Below are 18,494 nucleotides of genomic sequence, written 5' to 3'. Positions count from 1 at the left end.
ATAAAAATTTTACAATAAATATTAAAATTATGTAACTAAGGTATATGCACATCAGAACTTTCATGTTAATAAGAGGATATTTTTGATGTCATGTGTCCTAGTTTATTAAGTTATAGTAAATATTAATAAAAAGGAAAGATACTAAGTAAAAATCAGTCAGTGATCGTTAGCATACCTCACAATAATTACAAATTTAATAATCAGACATAAATTTTCCCTCTCATTGAACCAAAGTACAGTAACTTGAATTTTCCAATAAATAAAACTATTCAGCGCTCCACTATATCTCTATAGGGAACAAGCAAATTTAAATTTTATTGCAAGAAATAGGTTGTGCTGATCAGCAAATATGTCTGTCACGGGCATTTCTTAGAATGGGTCACCTGCAGTGCAAACTGTAATCAAAAGTCCTCCTCCATTTACTGGACCTTGTATCCAAGGAAGCTCTTGTTCAGTGGACATTTCTTCTAGTGAATATCTACTGAGAACGTACTGTGTGAATATGGACCATGATACTATGTACTGAGAGAATATCTTTAACTTCTAGAAGCTTATTGTCAAGTGTGTGACAGCAGGAAGGCAATTGATCACAAGTTGATGAAGGTGCAGATGAATGTAATATGTAGTCAGGGGTGTCTAACCTGTGACCCCAGACTGCATGCTGATTTTGTGAGGACAATTTTTTACATATCTGTGTTATCAGATGTCACAAAAACTATGCACAGATCCTTCTTTCATTTTTTGCTAACCAGCTTCTGTTTTGGTTTGCGTATTTAATACATGGCCCAAGACAAATCACATTCTTCCGATATGTAGCAGGGGAAAAAAAGTTGGACGCTCCTGTTAGACCAATGAAATGATCCTATACTTCTTTGAAGAGTAGTAGAACTTTTGATTTCATACATTTTGATTCACTGATCAACAAAAATAATTCTAATTGAGAAGAAGGAGATACATGTAATAACTTTTATGTCTTTGTCTGTAACAATGATCACTCCTGCATAGTGTAGGTCTTTTTCCTGGAGATGTTATGTCATGTGTTTGGTACCACCCCCCCAAGAATTGCTGCACAAGTAAGTAGGCACTCAAGAATGATTGACAAATTGAATTATATGCCATCTCACTCTTAATCATATTTCTAACAGTGATAATTGTTTATGTGCAGATAGGGAGATAAAAATGATTACCAATTGTGTATTAAAAATAAAAGTCCCAGGTATATGATTCCTCATAAGTTACATGTCTCTTCTGTGTCTCACGAACTTTTAGTGTTATAATACAATTCATTAGAACTATGCAATGATGCACAAGTGAAACTAACAGCCTCTATGTGATATCCATTTGGTTCCTGAGAAAATAATACTCTTACTAAAAATAATTAAAATGTTATTGCAGATCCATTTATTGCTCAGAAAATAACTAATTCAAAATCAATCTAAAGGCATAGTCTGTAAATAATTAATAAGCCTTCAGGTGGGTTTAACAAAATGGCATCTCTGTACCTATGGATATAGTATAGTAAAATTTTCTAATGTTCTAAATCTAATGTAATATATTCCTGATAACTGCCATTTTCCCCATAAAGGAAACCTTCACTTTTGCCTAAGTAATTATAAAACTGACTCAAGTGTGTTCCAAATTCTTCTTAACATCCAGATACATTTGTCAATATTTGTATATCAGTGCTTAGTTATAATACAGATTATTAAAAACCATATGTTTGAGAATTTTTGATTAGTAAAGGAAAAAATCTTGAACTTTAGTTGTTCAGTAATAAATAAAAAATACATGCATGAAAACATAATATTGATAATGTATGATACACTTATACATACACTTAATTTTTTTTCTGTTTTACTATTTCTTTAACATTCTCAGTCATTAGCCATGAGCTTAAAGCTCTTCAACATTTCCATGGAAAATTAATTTCAAAATAGAATTCTAAGGAGCTAGAATGAGTTTTGCCTCAATTTTTTTATTCAAGAATAATTAAAATGCTGGGTGAATTGAATTTACTTATGAGGAGTTTCACTTCCTCAATTCCCTTGCATTTTCTGTGTTATGTTTAATCAGATTTGTAGTTAGAATTGACCCATGTCTAAGAGGAATGTAAAAAACAGAAGAAATTGTGTTAATGTGGAGATTTGATATTTACCCACAAGTTAATTTTAGATAGAGTAAGTTAGGTAAGATTTAGGTAATAGTAAAGTTTATAGATTAAGTCTCTACGTGACCACCAATGTATATAAGGTGGCACAACATAAAGTTTCTTTGCTACATGCCATCTTTTGTGTGTGTAGTCATTTATTCCTGGGCCCATCAACATTGCAGGAGTGAGCTCACACCTGTGGCAAAGCTGCTGACTCTCTCCTATCACGCAACACCCAGCCTATTAATGTTTTTTTTTTTTTTTAATCACATTCTAATAGCAAGAGTCACCTTCTCTATTGAATAAAATACTAGACTTGTGTAAACAAGCACTCTGTTTGCATATTCTAACCCAGAAAGAACTAAAGCGAAAGCTCTAAGCTTGTAATTATCTCATTATATCTGTGAAAAATCTCGTTATATCTGTGAAAATGAACAAATTTAAAAAAAGACTAAGTAGGCCAGTGCCCATAGTACTGAGTGGTTATGGCGCTGGCCACATACACTGGCTGGCGGGTTCGAATCTGCCTGGGCCAGCTAAACAACAAGGACAACTGCAGCAAAAAATAGCCTGGCATTGTGGCAGGTGCCTGTGGTCCCAGCTGCATGGTGGGCTGAGGCAAGAGAATTGCTTAAGCCCAAGAGTTTGAGGTTGCTGTGAGCTGTGAGGCCAAAGCACTCTACCCAGGGTGACATAGTGAGACTCTGTCTCAAAAAAAAAAAAAGACTAAGTACCCTGTGACTTATGCTTTTGTTATTCTTTTCAGAGTATAATAAAATATGAAATTTGATGAGTGAGAGGAAAAAATTAGGCTTATTTCTGGCTTTGTTGAAGATTCTTATTCTTACTCATATGTTCCCTTCATTTGATATTGAGTAGAATACTCTGCCTAACCTACTGACTCACCTCACTCATGTCTCCCAACTCTCCAGCCTATGCAGGACAAGAATCAGAAATGGAAGTTACACGACCTTACACTATCCTGTGGAATTTGCTCACCTTAACATTCCATCCTCCCTACCAGACCACACAATGAAATCAAATTTGACTCCTTTTCCCATCTTGCTTCTAAACCCTACTCAGGATCCTCTGGCTGATCAGACTCAAAGACATAACCCTAACGTTGTCTTTTGCCTGTTTATTTCTAATGCCCAGGTCTAACTACTCTTCTGCCAGTAGAAGTGAGAACTAATGTCAGGAAACATGAAAAGAAACCAAAATAAGAATCTTGGTCAAATAGTTAAAAAATTATTCTCTGCTCATAGAAAATATCATACCCTGCTGTCATTTAAATCGTTTAGTAGGTTAATAAAAATTCACATAGAAAGATGATTTTTTAAAACATTGAAAGAATAGATTTAAAATATAGGGCTTATTTTTCTTTTACAAAGATTATTGTTGTTTTCTTACTTTTAAAGAATAGTTTCTATTGTTCTCATTTATTTTGTAGGAAGAATAACTGAGAACAAATCATGATTTTTAAGTAAAATCATGTCCTGGCTCTGTACCTGTAGCTCAGAAGCTAGGGCAGCCACATACACCGGACCTGGAGGTTTGAACCCAGCCTGGGCCCGCCAAACAACAATGACAACTACAACAAAAAGAATAGCCGGGCATTGTGGTGGGTGCCTATAGTCCCAGTGACTTGGGAAGCTGAGGCAAGAGAATCACTTAAGCCCAAGAGTTAGAGGTTGTTGTGAGCTGTGACGCCACGGCACTCTACCCAGGGTGACATATTGAGACTATGTCTCCAAAAAAAAAAAAATAGAAAAAAAAAAGTAAAATTACATCCATACAGCCAGAGGTGAACCTGTGAAGACTTAGACTTTGGGGGTTAGTCTAGGAAAAAAAACGCCATAAAATCCTATTTCACACAATAATCATTTGCTCTACACTGGTCCAATTAGAAGCATTTCCAATAATTAGGTTTAATTCTTCTCACTCTTTTGATTATACATTTTGAAAGCATGGGTGCTCAGGATTTGATTATATATAATAGTGACATATAATATGTAACATTATATGTCCAATCACATATGATATCTAATAAATTTGTGCTTGAGGTCATATTGCACATTATTCATATAACCAATATTTTCAACAAATAGTGGCATTGAGATTATCTTATAATACTGTTGACCAGAAATTAAATTATATTGTTCATTTACCCTATTAAACATTCCTGCCAGTCCTATATAAAAGTCAGCAAACATTCTTAGTTCATTGACTTCCCTCAGAGTAAAGCAGCCATTATTTAATCATCACTTGGAGGAGTAAGGTAACTCAAGGGAAATTCCCTTTAATCAGGAAGTAAATAGCATTTATTCTGAATTTGTAAATAGTACTGATTCAGAATTACCTCCTAGGGAATTAAGTAATGACTAATCAAGTACATTTAACTATACTGTATGCAAATTGCCAGGATTTTCTGTGGTCTACATCAGTATACTAAATAAACACCAACATTTCTCCTCCATAGATTTCCACTGCAAATCACTCTCTAACAGGTATTCTGTGGAATCATAGCTGATGCTCAGGAACAACAGGAAATGACTTCGCAAGCAATACACCCCAAATAGAGTTAGTTGCCATTTCTGACCTCAGCTATCCAGTGAACAAATGAGAACAAGAGAAACAGGAGGAGAAAGAAGTATTTTCTACCACTAATACCTTTAACATATAGTTATTACTGAGTAGGTAATATGAATGTTATGAATAAAATGTGCCTCTGGTAAGAGTGAAGAAGGAAATGAGAAAAATGTACTTGGCAACTGAAAAGATAATCTTTGTTATATATTCAGAAAAAACATGGCTTAATTATGTCCTACAGCTGGGTAGGAATCAGAACTGGGATATGATGAACTTGGTTATTTAACTGAGGAGAATTTAAAGAAGTATTGAAGGGGTGGCCTGGTTTCTTCTGTGTTACAGTACAATGCAAGAAAAATTGAGAAATAAAAAGTTAAGGAAAAAGGATAAGCATTTTACAATATGAGAAATTCTTAGCCTATCCAGATTATAAAAGATACTAAAGTTAAACTCATTGTTAGGAAAGCATACTCTGGAAAGAAGGCAAAATGTGTAGCTAGATAAACATTTACTGAAGAGGTTAGGTGTGTGATTTATAGATCCACTCAAACATCTCATAGAATCCAGGAAAAGAGATAGGATAATCCAAGAAATATATGTGGAAGACCCTGTGTCTAATTATGTAAACCCTCGTGACATATGCAGGAGACCCACAAGGTTTTTGAAGATTACATCAGCAGAACATTGCCAGTGGGACTGTCAAAAAGAGAGAGAACTAAACAAAGAAAGAACATTGTCAGATTTCCAAAATTCTACAGGAAGGAAACAGACTTGGCTGTAAAGATGTTCTATCCTTCAAGAAAAGGAAGAGTGATCCAGATGAGTGAGCTGCAGGCACCAGGATCCATAGGGACATGTGTACAAAGACCTACAGAGCTCCAGCACCAAGGCACAGGCTACAGGCTGGGCATAGAGGTGGAGGCCTACTAAACCATCCAAAAGTTCAGAGCTGGAGACCTTATAGAACTGTTTCTAGGGGCAAAGCTTTCTCACGTAGATTGGAGGTATGGAGCTTGCATGGACCTAGACAACGAACATGGGCCTAGAAGGCACTACCTCTAGCTGTAGGATATGTAGGCCTTGAAATCTAATTGAATTAGCCCTGCTGGGTTTTATTTCAACTTGCCTGGGACTGGTGAGCCTTGTGTTCCTTCTATTTTTCTCCCTTTTAAAATGGAAATGTTTGAAACTGTTGTTATATTCCTGACCCACTATTGTATCTTCAAAAAGGATAACTTATTTTTTAGTTTCATAGATCCACAGATGAAGAGGAATTTTGTCCCTGAAGGGAACATACTCAGTATCTCACTCACCCTGGATTTGGGGGACTTTTGAGCTGTGGATATTTAGATGAGATTTTGAAGACAGAGTTGGTGCTTTAATAGGTTGAAATTTGGGGAAATGCTGGAACAGAATGAATGTATTTCTGTGCAGTGGACAGAATGGCATTTTTAGGGCTCAGAAGGTAGGCTATATTGGAATCAATGATGACCCCCAAAATATATGTCCACATCTTTAACCCTAGACCCTATGAATGGTACTCCATTTGGAAAAAGGCTCTTTCCAGATATAATTAAGTCAAGGATCTTAAGATGAGATCATCACACCTGTGATACTAGCACTCTGGGAGGCTGAGGCAGGAGGATTGCTTTAGCTCAGGAGTTCCAGACCAGCCTGAGCAAGAGCAAGACCCTGTCTCTAAAAAATAGCCGGACATTGTGGTGGGAACCTGGAGTCCCAGCTACTTGGGAGGCTGAGGCAAGAGGATTGCATGAGGTTGCTGTGAGCTATGATGACATTACGACACTCTACGGAGGGCAACAAAGTAAGACTCTGTCTCAAAAAAATAAAAATTGAAAAAGATGAAAAGATCATTCTGCATGATCAGTCTGAGCCCTAAATTTAATGGTACATGTTCTTATAAGTGATGTACAGAGGAAAGACACAGAGGAGAGAGCAATATGACCAAAGAGACAGAGATTAGAGAGACATGCCCAGAAGCAAAAAGCACCAAAGATGCCAGCAGTTCAAAAAGGCAAGGAAGGAGTCATGCCTACAACCCTCCATAGGACATGCAGCATTGCCAACACCTTGATTCTAGACTCTGGCATCCTGAACTGTGTTTGTAACAATAAATTCCTATTTGAAGTCACTCAGTTTTTGACAATTTGTTACAGCAGCCTTAAGAAACTAATACAACTGTGTTCCTTGATTGGAAGCTGCAAGGAAGCAATATCATCCTCTTGGCCATGTGCTCCTGTAGTTAGAGCTGTAGTGCTGAGCTGGGGATGGGGACAGGTGAGCAGATTTTGGCAAAACTACTATATGGTCTTATCATTGTTATAAAACTGTGTAGACTTTCTTGAGTAAATGCTTCTTTATTTGCTGTATGTCTTTAGGAATGGCTGCTTTTCCATAGTTTTCACCAGTTACGGTTGTTGTACTGAGAAGCTGATTCACAGAGCTCCTCATACAGGTGTTCCAGAAATGGTTCTGTCTAAGTTTGGTTTTTAGAACAGCCTAATGCAGACTATAACATACCAGTATGTAAAATAAAGAAGTTCAGTTGTAATAATCACATCTTTGCCACATACAATAACAAAGATATTCAATATTTTTAAAAAATGAAATGCCAAGCGAGTCTATTTACCTGAAAATATATAACTAACTCTCCTTTACAAACTCATCTACCAAGAATATAAAAATGCAATGTACTTAAACTGAAGCAATCTGCAGAGTAACCTTATCAAGTTTACTCCCCTGCCCCACCACACACAGTATTATATTCAAAGATGGGATCTTCTTTCCCAAATACTTTTCTGAGCAAAAGCCCTCATGTTATTTCAGTGGACACAGAAGAAAGAAAAAAAATTTTTTAGCTCTGATTCTTTATACTCTTTACAAGCATTTAAGTTGGATAATACCCCATCAGTGCTAAAATATGTCAGGCTTTAATATTTTTACAACTTAACTCAAAAGATAAAAAGTCTACATTTCTATCTGCTTGATTTTATCTAAATAATACACATATCTTTTCAACCAACCACCCAGAACTCTTTCACTTTAGATACTCTCAGGAATGTTAATATTTTATTGTCTTTTTCCAGTCTTGCACAGAGTATGACAGAAATGACTGATATTCCAGGGAACCACCCTAACAGCCATGTTAACTATTCATTCATCCAATTTTTCAGACCAGAATTCTCCTTTCAAATCAATTCAGTTCTTGAAACATCACAAATATGAAATATATTCTACTCACAAATATATTAACTTATCTGACAATTTATTCTCTCTGTTTTTACTAAGAGCAATGATTAAATTTATGATATATTTTAAATATTTACAAATAAAAAATTAACCCTTTAATCACACATATAACCATAAATGCAGTGATCTTGTGCCTCTCATCATTTGCAGAGAGAGTCAATAGTTTAAATTTGAGCACCTTATAAAAGTGGGGACTAAATGACTTTCCACATCCATCTGTGAGAAACCTTCCTGGGCTGAGTAAGGTGAGAATGGAATTTATTAGGTCTCTGGGTTACAAAAAATGTAGTAAAAATTTTTGAAGTTGGACATAGAAAATAAATCTTACAGATTTCATCATTGCCAAGAGGAAAATTTTATTAGTATTCATCAGTATGTCTTGTTTTGAATCCTCATGAACAAATAAATCATAGCAGAGAATAATTTACTAAAGTTTACATAATCATTTGGATCTTTCTACCTTTTTGTCTATGAAAAACCACTACCATAATTTTATAAAACATTCCATACACAGAAATTATGAAGACTCAAATGTAAAGGAACTAGTTGGAGTACTGTATTAATCTGATTTACTTTATGAATGCCTAAAAAAGGGCAACACATATTTATTGTACTATCCAAATAGAATAATTAATTGCTGGTCTCAGTTTTCAGATGTGAAAGTTTTCTACCTTTAAGATGGTATTTTGAAAAAGCTTCCCAATCAAGTACATTTTCTATAGTTTTTAACCAATACGATCCATTAACTATTCTACATACATACAAATAGATACATACGTTTGTGTATATGTATGTGTCCATGTATAAACAAGGTATAAAATTATAAAATAACATTCAGTTAATGTTTATATTTAGTTCATAATTCCAAATTATGCACATGTAATAATTATCTATAAAGAGTCTATACTATAATATACATATATGCAGGCTTAACTCAAGGGGATCAAGTGGCCAAGGCCAGTTATATGTTCAAAGTAAATTTTTCATTGAATAAAATAATACTTTAGGCAAATTATTCTGTTTTGGGCTAAATTTAGAAGCTTTTCAGAATTAGTATTCTTTCTTTGTGTAATAAATTCTAGTAGTATTCTATTTTCAAAACACAAGGAAGAAAGTAAGGAGTTGTTCCACATTTTTCTTTTTTACTTTTTTCTTCTTCTTTTTTTGCAGTTTTTGTCTGGGGCTAGGTTTGAACCCACCATCTCCAGCATATGGGGCCGGTGCCCTACTCCTTTGAGCTACAGGCACCACCAAATGTTTTTATTTTTATATAATTTCTTTTTTGGTAAAATATGACATATTCTGTTTCTCAGAAACAAGAAAATAATAAAAAATAAACTAACATTGAATACATTCTAGTATTTTATTCAATAGAGAAGGTGACTCTTGCTATTAGAATGCGATTAAAAAAAAAACATTGGGGTGGCGCCTGTGGCTCAGTGAGTAGGGCACCGGCCCCATATACCGAGGGTGGCGGGTTCAAACCCAGCCCCGGCTGAACTGCAACCAAAAAATAGCTGGGCGTTCTGGCGGGCGCCTGTAGTCCCAGGTGCTCGGGAGGCTGAGGCAAGAGAATCACGTAAGCCCAAGAGTTAGAGGTTGCTGTGAGCCGTGTGACGCCACGGCACTCTACCCGAGGGTGGTACAGTGAGACTCTGTCTCTACAAAAAAAAAAAACATTAATAGGCTGGGTGTTGCGTGATAGGAGAGAGTCAGCAGCTTTGCCACAGGTGTGAGCTCGCTCCTGCAATGTTGATGGGCCCAGGAATAAATGACTACACACACGAAAGATGGTGTGTAGCAAAGAAACTTTATGTTGTGCCACCTTATATACATAGGTGGTCATGTAGAGACTTAATCTATAAACTTTACTATTACCTAAATCTTACCTAACTTACTCTATCTAAAATTAACTTGTGGGTAAATATCAAATCTCCACATTAACACAATTTCTTCTGTTTTTTACATTCCTCTTAGACATGCGTCAATTCTAACTACAAATCTGATTAAACGTAACACAGAAAATGCAAGGGAACTGAGGAAGTGAAACTCCTCATAAGCACCTTCAATTCACCCAGCATAGATTTATGGCTTTGTTTCTCCATAGCCCAGAGACCTTTAGGCTCTTTGCAACATTATCTTTTCATATATGTCAACCTCTGATCCATGACTCTAGGAGTGAGGCTGTAACACCTGCGACCCCCCAGGCTTGATGGAATGCATGACTTTAGAGTCATTATTTTCCAGCATTTTATCTCCAAGGAAACACACCCTGTGTATGCTCAGGGAAGCCCAGCTCTCTGTCCAGCCTTTTTGCTGTCTGCAAAAGCTTCTTCTGTGTTAGCAAAAGCAGATTAACCCTTACCAGGCTTCATGTGCTTCATGTGGGGAGCTTTGTTACCCTACACTGGGCACAGTGGCTCATACCGGTAATCCCGGCACTTGGGAGGCTGAGGTGTGTCATTGCCTGAGCTTGCAAGTTAGAGACCAGCCTGAGCCAAAGCGAGACCCCATCTCTAAAAAATAGCTGGGCCTTGAGTGGGTGGGGGTGGGGGTACTTGTAGTCCCAGCTACTCAGGAGACTGAGGCAAGAGGATTGCTTGAGCTCAAGAGTTTGAGGTTGCTGTGAGCTATGACTTCATATCCCTTTACCAAGGGCAACAAAGTGAGATTCTATCTCAAAAAAAAAAAAAAAAAAGTAGTATAAACATGAACTATCAAGACAAATTACTTTTTGGTGAATTTGATCAACATAGAAAATAAATAAGAACCATCCTAGGACCCAAATCTCTGCCCTAGGTATAGATATCTTAAAATATTAATTCAATTATTTGCTATTTCTTTGGGAGGTGTGTGTGTTATTTTATACTATGGCAAATCATACCCACATGTTTGACATTTTTAGTGCTTTCCATCTTTTCCTGAATTAGTTTCAATCTGGCATAATTTTGCTTTAGCCTGCATAATTTTCTGTGGCATTATTTGTACTACAAACCTACTGGTAGATTTGTATATTCTTAGTTTTCTTCATTTGAAAATGTCTTTACTTTCATTCTTGAAAGACATTTTCCCTGGATATAAAATTATGGGCTGAAGGCTGTTTCTGTCATTGCTATTTTCCCCTCACATCAATTTATAGATGTTTCTAACATCTTATGGTTTTCCCAATTTTGATGTGAACTGGTGTATGTTTGTATGATTGTTCCTCTATGCATAACACCTCACTTTTCTTCATTTGCTTTATGATTTTCCCTTTGTTTCACCATGCGCCTCAGTAATGTTTTCTTTGATATGTCTTTATTTGATTTTTCTAAGCTTCTTCAATTTGTAAATATTTTTAACAAATTTGGGAAAATGTTGGCTACCATTTCTTCAAATAATTTTCCTGTACCCTTTTTTTTTTCTTATCTGGAGCTCCAGTTACTTGTACAGTAGACCTCTTGGTATTGTTATGTGGATCCCTAAAACTTTGTTAATTGTTTTCTAATGCTTTTCTTTCTCCATGTTATTTAGATGGGACAAAAATACTGCTCTATTGTCAGGCTTTTAATTATGTAATTTCCTAAAGTGCTATTAAGCACCTCAATCAATATTTATATTTTAGAAATTGCAAATTTTAATTCTAAAATTTCTATTTTGTTATTTTATAGTATTTATTTATTTTGAGACAAGAATCTTTATCACCTTGGAGTTGAATTTCATGGCATCATCATAGCTAACAGCATCCCCAAACACTTGGATTCAAGCACTCCTCCTGTCTGAACCTCCTGAGTAGCTGGGACTACAGGTACCCATCACAATGCCCAGTTAGTTTTTGTATTTTTAGTAGAGTGGGGTCTCACTCTTGCTCAGTCTGGTCTTGAAATCCTGGGCTTAAGCAACCCACCTGCCATGGCCTCCCAGAGTGCTAAGATTACAGGCATGACCATTTTCATTTTTCTTAAAAGATTTCCCATTTGTCCATTCATGGCAAGTGTATATTTATTTCTCGAGCATAGTTATAATAATTGCTTTAAAATCCTTGCATGCTGTTACAATATCTGAAACATTTCAAGATTTGTCCTTTTGTATCTCCTCTTCTCCTAAGTATGAGCCACACTTTCCTATTTCTTTGTATGTCTAGTAGTTCTGAATTGTATCCTGGACACTTGGACATTGGATGTTATGGGCACAATAGATTGTTATAATCTCCTGAAGACTACTTATATGTTTGCTTTCATTATTGTCTTTTTCTTAATCAAGTAGCTAGCTTGCCTGAATCCAGTTTTAAAACCTAATTTCTAGTGGTAAGAAGCACTGAAATCTCTATTTAGCAAATACAGCCTTAGCTGGGATGCTTAGAGAGTGACCCACATAGGCACAGGGGATCAGCCGTAAACGTGGGCAGCAGTCACACCCAAAAAGCAGGGTGTCCCTTCTCTCTTTGTATTGATTAGTTCCTTCCATTATTATTGCTACAGTGACACTAAACTTTTCTTCTATTTTTTTTCAGGCTAGGTATTCTGAGTACTCCCTATCTGAGTTTCAGCCACGTCACACAGCTCCGACTGATGTTTATCCTCAGGTGAGGAGCAGTACAAAAGAAGACCTCACTCAGCGTTGTTCCTTGTTCCAAATGTCAACCACACTCCAGTTTCTGTTTGGCTTGGTCCCTGTCCAGTGCCTTCAAGTAGTTTTTAAAATAGCTATCTCTTAGGAGATTGGTGAAGTAATAGCTCCACCAGGATTACTGGCAGTAGAACCTCAATTCAAGCAATTTAGAACTTTATTTCATATTGAACAAAGTTCAATCAGCCTAATGGTCTCTCTCTGTTTGCCAAGAATTCATTAGAGATTATTTTTATTTGGAGTGACTCACGAAATTTTAATCCAATTCAGTTATTGGTTGTTTATTAGATGACAGACAAAGAGGACTGCAGAGAAGAATAAAAGGAATTTAATTATTTTTCAATCATGTCAAGACAGAATGATGTGAATTCAGAATATTGGTCAAATGAAACAATTTTCATAGTGGATTAATAAAATTTAGAATAAAACATATAAGTGCATACTGAGTTATTTAGAGGTAATTTAATGTGTTGTATATACAATGTCAAGGTTATAGGGTTGTTTCAATTTATGGAATAATGGAGTACTTAAAATTCACAAGAATTTCATTATCCTTAATTAAATATAATTTTTAATGCATCAACAATATCATCAATGATGAGTGAAAAGTGAGTGGAATACTATATTCCCAGCACCATGTTTCCCATGCCAGCCACCTGTTCCCACCATTCTGCTCTGTGTCCTAGGCCTACAAAACTGCTCGTTTCTGCTCACTTTCCAGACTGGTTCTGTAATCTTCCAACGGATTCTCTGAACTCCTACATCTTCTCACTAAACGCACACCCCCTCCCCTTTTTTTTGGAAACAGAGTCTCTCTTTGTCATCCTGGGTAGCGTTCCATGGAGTCATAGCTCACAGCAACCTTAAACTCTTGGGCCCAAGTTATCCCCTTGCCTCACCTTCCAGAGTAGCTGGGACTATGCAGGTGCCAGCCATAACACCTGGCTGTTTTTTCTATTTTAGTAGAAACAGGGTCTCACTCTTGCTCAGCTGGTCTCCAACTGCTGAGCTCACCTGATTCACCAGCCTAAGCCTCCCAGAGTGCTAGGATTACAAGCAGGAGCTACCACACCTGACCACTAAAGACCTCTTTGACTTTTGGTTAAAGTATCTCAATAATAAAACTAGTTAGTTATGTTTGCAGTCAAGAACGCTGGACAGATAAACTTGGAAAAGACAAGTTAAAATAATGATTAATAGTTGTCTAACATATATACAAACCCTTCTGTTCTGTCCCTTTAGAACATGGGATTGACAGGTTAATCCCAAATTCTAAAAAGGATACAAGAGTGGAGCTCTTATTACATCAATCGCTGAGAGAGAGATAAATAATAACTATTTTGATGTATTTTTTTCTTTTTCTGAAATTAAGAATATTATGAATGAATAAAGTGAATAGTTAGTGATATTTTCTCAAAGCAGTTTCCCAGCAGTTATGTAGATTAACATTTGATTCTACTTGATTGTACTTTTGTAACAAATCACAAATATTTTATATGTATGCATCCTAAGGAAAAAAAATTGCCACTCCTTCTTAGCTTTTATTGAAGGTCAACTTCATGTAGTTGAATGAGAAAGTGGCCATTTATTGTTTTTGCCTCAGGCACCTTCATTCAGCTGAACTAACGTGACTTTGCCAGTGTGAGGATAGAGATCTTTTACTAAGAGGGTCCATTTATTATAAAATCTGAGCAAATAAGTTTTATTCTATACTTTATTCAGTGTATCTGAAAATAACTTCTCAAACGCTTTCTGTTTTCTATACTATTACTAACCATGACTGAAGATAAATAAATGTAGACTGCTTTGGTGCTAATTTATACGGGGTCAAGGGGAAAAAGCTAAGAGGAGCATGGTGAAGACATTCCTACTCTCTGTTTCTTAGGAAAGGTAGCTCATTTAAATTTCTCTGCTAAAAGGGGTAAAGAGTATATGAGGTTGGACAATTAAGCTTGTGAAGTCATCCCAGAAAAAGTGCTACACACCTCATTGCTGAACATTGCTGTGGTCACCTTTGAGGTACTCCACTTAGGAAGCTATCCACTGGTCCCATGCCTAGTCTATGCTCTAAGCAATTGTGGAACTCTTTTCTGGAATGGCCAGCAGAGCTGTCATTGTATGAGGTCTGACAATTAAGTGCTAAATACCACATCACTGAATATCACTATGGTCACCTTTGAAGTACTCCCCATGGCCATCTGGTGACTGTAGTGATATTTAGCAGTGAAGTATGTAGCACTTTTTCTAAGATGAGTTCTTGAAGTTAATTGTCAGAACTTGTAAACTGTATATCATTCCCTCATAAAAAGTCATAATTTATACTAGCACATTGCATTATAAGGTTTGGGATTTGGAAATAAAAGGACCTAAAAACTATGCTTAATCCAGTCCTTCTTAAACATATTTGACTACAAATCTCTTTTTCACACATAAATAATATGGATAGAATTCTCTAGGCAACAAACAGACAAAATGGATTATTCAATGTGTTAATATGACCTGACATATTGGGTGATTCGGCTTATCAAGGATAAGAAGACTACTCCATAAAGTTGAATAGTCTGAACTTTGAGGAAAAGGGCCCTCTCAGTGGAAATGTTTCTGAGTGCTTGAGCTATGAAAGTGTCATTTAGATACTGAAGAAAAAAAGATGTTATACTAAACCATCTTATGACATTAGGGAAGCACATATGGGTCTCTTTTATCCTTATTTTCTCCGTGTGGACATATGTGAGTGAGGATATGTTTGGTATACAAAAGAGGAAGGACGTGTCAAGGGCAATCTGCCTGTTAAACTGGAACAAATTAATGCCGCGAATCGGTGGGGGGATGGAGATGTCTGACATTAACTGAACATCTCAGAAGTGTTATTTGGGACCTCAAAATGGGCTTCTTTTATTTTAGAAATTCTCACATAGACACTGTTCTCTTCATACCCATTTCTATAAAACTTATTAACCCACTTAAGCATTCCTTCTTAAAAGATGGAGATAAAAAGATGTCCCTTAATATTACAAAGGATGAGGAGATTGGCCTCGGTGGATTATCTGCATAATTCTGTAGAAAGGTTATTCTAATGCTTTTCTTAATGATATTTTCTCTCTCATGTCGTTGTTATGAACACCTTGGCCATTGCCCATAACTGTTTTTCCTCCCTGTTTGTTCTGGCAACTGTCCTAAAGGACTTAGCACTTACACAACTCCTTATGTGATACGTCCATCAAAACCCACACTAACCTGGTGTTCCTTTCTGCTTCCTTTGCACATTCTTTATTTGTTCATATTGTATTACAGCTTTTTGTTTATTTACTGTCACATTCTTGTCAGTTAGAGTTTTGCTGTATCATTGCCATAGCTTGTGTTTTTTTTTTTTTTTGGCCAGGGCTGGGTTTGAACCCGCCACCTCTGGCATATGGGACCGGCGCCCTACTCCTCGAGCCACAGGCGCCGCCCATAGCTTGTGTTTTTACCTAGACCATAACACACTGCAGCACTAAATAACCATCAACTCAATGAGACATGAACATGGGAGCTTTTGTGTTTATTTCTTGTTTTTGTTACTGTTATCTCACTCTAGTCCAGGCCCAGATTGCAAGACTCTCAGATTTCTCTTTTAAGATGTGCTTCTCCAGTTGTTCCCCAAGAGGACACTAATAATCTTGGTCTCTTATTGAAAAAAAAAAAAAAGCATATGAGAAGAAGTTATAGAATGAGCAATAAAGAGAAGTCTTAGAATGTGACAGAAGTTATAAATGAGTCATCTTGGGCTGCTATAAAAACAAAACACAGACTGAGTGGCTTTAACAATGGAAAAGTATTTTCTGACAGTTCTGGAGACTGGAAGTCCAAGGTGAAGGTGCCAGCAAGCTTAGTTTCCAGTGATGGTTCTCTGTGGGCTGGCAAACAGCTGCCTACTTGATGTGCACTCACAGGAGCTCTCTGCTGTCTCTTCTTATCAGGACACTTAGTCTTAGCAAATGACCCCACTTAACCTCATTTACTTTTTTAGAAGCCCCATATTGGTTGATAAATACTGCCACATTTGGGATTTGAGCTTCAAAAAATGAATATGGGATGGCAACACAGTATTCCATTCATAACAGGTGGATATGATTTTTAGGTGATCTTACCCATTTGTTTAATTTCAATTTAATACTGATAATTTGGAATAAAAGAATGATTATTTGTGAATAACAAGTCTTGTCAGTGTGTCAAAAATCACTATTATTTCTCTTCTTCTTTTTTTTTCTTTGGTTCTTCTTTAAACACAGCATTTCCAGCTTGGGAAATATTTCTGGTAATAGCTGTTTCTTTTAAACATTTTATCTAGACTAGGATGTCATACTTGCTTAAGAATATAAATTAAATTAATTGGGTATTAGTTACAATCAATTCCAGGAAAACTGCTAACTGGTACAGACCACAGAAGAATAGCCAGCTGTCACTTCATAAGCAATCATGTGAATAGACACCAAGTTCTTCACCTCTGGAAATTGGCATTTAGAATGTAGAATGATTAAAATGAATAAGAAATATCAATTTTCGTTCCTTACATACTACAGTTATTTCTCTCTGTTTCTCTCTCTCTCTGTCTCACTTTTTCTCTTTCTCTTTTGTTTTGATATTTGTAGAAATGTTATATACAGTATTTATATTGTTGCAATTTTGTTCAATAGTTGGGCAGCCTAAGGGTTTTAGTGTGATGATGTTACTATAACTACCTAAGGACTGAAATGATTTCCCCAATGCAGACTCTTCATTCTTTGTGGTAACTTGATCTATGTATTGAGAAATCATATTAAGGAGTAAGGATTGGTGTCAGTAGAAAGTCTAAATGTGATGACAATGAATAGTCTATAAAGAGGTTGACACTGAATAGGCCAAAGCCAAATACTACTATTGTATCTTCTTTGCAAATAAAATAGAGTAGTTGGATAGCTGGGGGAATATATATATACACATATATATACATATACATATATATATATACACATATATACATATATATACTTCAAATGGTTATCCTTAAATCAGTTTTTAAAAAAAGTATCCTTACAGATGAAACAAACACTGGTTATTGAATCTTTTCATTGTCCATGAAACTCTGAAACTTAACAAAAACCATAGTTTTCTGTCCTAGATCACATCCTTTACAAACTACTTTGCTTTAGCAAATATCTTAGTTGATTTGTGTGATGTAATTAAATGTTCTTTCTATTCTGGAGTCACGAGAAAATGAAAAAGAAAAAAAGAATTTTCCATTCAATTAGATAACAGTGATTTTACTATCTTGGTGTAAAATTAATTATCTTAAGAAAATGCTGAGATCCGAGGAAACTGTATCATCTCTAAATCTGGGTGTGCACTATGTTTTGAAGGTTTGTGTTAATTTAATTTTACATTATTTAATTTGAATTTAAATAATGAGATAAAGACCGTTAGCAAGTACTGTACTTGAAATTTAAAAAAAATCAATGAGATGGAGGGAGAAGTAAGATGGTAGCTGAGTAACAGCTTCCTTGCAACTGGGCACGGTGAGTCTGGGGAGACAAGACTCCAGGCATTTCTGCCCAGAAACATCCCTTGGAGGACACAGGGAGTCAGTGAGAGACTTCTGAACCCCATGAGAAGGACAAAAGCAGTGGAAAACTGGTAGGTGGTTGTGTATGTTCGTTCGGTTTAATCATGCCGGCAGCTGTAAGTATAGCACTAGTGAGATTGCAAACTGGAAAGACCTTACCCTGAGCTATTTTGGCTTTTTTGGACTTGACACTCAGTTGAACTACCTTAGGAGAACTTGGGCAAGAGTGCAGAAGACTTTAAGCATTGACTAGGGCCCCAGACTGAGCCGCTGAGCCAGATGGAGCTAATAGTGTTT

Source organism: Nycticebus coucang, chromosome 7 (assembly GCF_027406575.1).
Source record: "Nycticebus coucang isolate mNycCou1 chromosome 7, mNycCou1.pri, whole genome shotgun sequence".
Taxonomy (NCBI): domain Eukaryota; kingdom Metazoa; phylum Chordata; class Mammalia; order Primates; family Lorisidae; genus Nycticebus; species Nycticebus coucang.
Note: the sequence above shows the minus strand (reverse complement) of the source record.